The 2,313-nt window shown below is 39.6% G+C and overlaps 1 non-coding gene across 1 annotated transcript; it reads right to left on the reverse strand.

Annotated features, from left to right (window-relative positions):
- Window positions 1–1,873: 1,873 nt before the first annotated feature.
- On the reverse strand, window positions 1,874–2,006 carry LOC115067989. The gene has a single exon (XR_003847353.1). It is a non-coding gene; the product is annotated as a small nucleolar RNA SNORA76 (small nucleolar RNA).
- Between the last annotated feature and the right edge of the window lie 307 nt (window positions 2,007–2,313).

A 2,313-nucleotide genomic window follows, 5' to 3' on the forward strand; every position in this document is an offset into this window, starting at 1 on the left:
TTGATGGAGTTTTGAGTCTGATTGGTCTTTGCACCAAGTTTGGGACAGTATGATTTGCATTTCAATGGCTGTCAACATCCTAGAGTCCCTAAGAAATTGTCCCTTTTAGGAACATCCTGTGGAGCATTCAAGCTTTTCTACAGACACTACTTGGTAACCAGGAGTTCACGTGTATAAGAATGTGATGTTAGAATCCAGCCTCTGTTCAGGTCACAATATCTGCAGCAGCCTCCTCTCATAGATAAGGACAGACACCCTACTGAGACACTGTCTGTGAGTCCCTAGTTACCAGACATCCCAGAACCAAGATGTCTTGCCTGGAAAGTGAGAGATCCTTACCATTAAAGGGGGTATTTATTGGTCCACATCCTGTTTCCTATCGCCTGCCTGGGAATCAGAGAGCCTTATTGAAGGCTTGTGCTGTGAAACATCCCTCATCCTCTTTTCAGGGACCCTGCCATGTTGTCTCTGGTGCTGGGGCCCAAACTCCCTTCTTGGAATTCTGCTGCCTCTCTGTCTGTCCATTGATAACTTTTCTAATAAACCCCTCATTCCTCAGTAATCTGCCTCTCTTGAATCCTTCCCTTGAAAATCTTTCAATATGCATATGAATTAATACTATATAACTGCTAATTTTATTTATTGATGTCAGTATGTTTCTTTAGCATAAAATTTTACTTCCAGATTAAAAGATTTTTCTTTTCTTTTAGGATTTACTTCCACTAATAGCTGAGTCACAAAATGTACTTGAATTGCCTTTTTTTTGTAGTGGAGAGTTTATTTTAACTATACCTGGAAACTCTGTACTTTTTCTTTCATAAATAAAGAAGTATGACTATATTTATTCTCTTCTAGAGAATACAAAGCTGAATTTTACATTAGTCCTATATGAAACTGGTAGTTGGAAGACAGTCTTCAGATTACACACACCCAAACTTGTTTTTTCCCCTAGCTTTTATGGCATTTGGTTGTTGGTTTTAATTTTATCACCCAAAGTTGGATATATCTAAAGTGTAATGGAAACTAAGTAGGCAACTCCTCTTAAATTTCATTGCCATGATGATAAAAAGGCAAACCTGTAAGAAATATTAGTTTTTTTCTTTCAAACCCTATAAAACTTGATTTAAGACAAGAAATCTAATCTTTTAATCCCATCACACCCTGTAAGACTTTTCTTTAAGGAAAGGCTCTGATGCATTCCCCACTTGATGACCTGGGGCAGCAGCTCTCTTCCTCCTTCCTTTGCATTGATTCAAACTAGCCAACTTCAAAGTAGCCAACTGTGAAAGACTGTGAGGTCGGACCCCAGCCAATTGGGAAAAGACACAGTACTCTTGCTTTAGGGATAAAAGCCTATCAAGCTTCTGGGTCCTGCGTGCCCGCTGGATCTGACTGACCATGCAATGTACCCTTTTGCAAAAGTAAAATCTGCCTTACCCAGTTGCTTTCACTTTGGCTGAATGTTCTTTGTGTGGTATTGGTGGGTTCCTAGTACCTCACATTTTTCAACAAACAGAAACAAAATCTCTGCTTTGAAAACCCACGAAGACTGCCAGTGAGATGACTCAGTGGGTAAAAACACATGCTGCCAAGCCTGAAGACCTGAGTTCCATCCCTAGGTCCCCCAAGGTGAAAAGAGAAAACTGCCTGTCCCTAGTTGTCCTCTGACCTCCATACATTCACGGTGGCATATGTGCACCCATACACACATATACACTCACATAAAACAAATAAAATATAAAAAAATATACCTACAAAGAAATCTAATAATGCCTACTTTAGTATTATAAATCTTGAGGTTCTAAACATAGGCCATTTGTGATTTTACCTTATCTGTGAAGTTAAAAAAATTATATTATTTTTCCCCCCATGCCCCTGTAGCTGGTGGTTGAAGAGGCCACCCTCAATGAGCAGGTGGCCCCAGTTATGCATGAGCGATGTGCTATGGCGTCGCAGCTTAACCCTCAGAGCCACGAGGAGGCACGGTGAGGGCTCAAAGGCAGCATGTAAAAAAGTTTTATATTATTGTAAGCAAAATCTTAACCATTTCTTACCCCCTCTTTATTTTAAAATTTTAATCCAATTTTCCACCCCTTAAATGAATATGTCTTCAAAGTTTTAAGTCTAAACCACATTTTTAATATAAAGCACAAATTGGGTCTCTCTTGATCGGATAGTTTTAATTACACATTTACTCCTTAGAAAGCTCAAGGGCCCACAGAGCTGTGCTTTCCTAATGAGTGTGGGATTCCTTACAACTCCCAGGTGAATAGCCTTGCCTAGAAAAGCAGTTGTCTTGGTTGAGTAGGAATG

Source organism: Nannospalax galili, unplaced genomic scaffold (assembly GCF_000622305.1).
Source record: "Nannospalax galili isolate Female #2095 unplaced genomic scaffold, S.galili_v1.0 scaffold346, whole genome shotgun sequence".
Taxonomy (NCBI): domain Eukaryota; kingdom Metazoa; phylum Chordata; class Mammalia; order Rodentia; family Spalacidae; genus Nannospalax; species Nannospalax galili.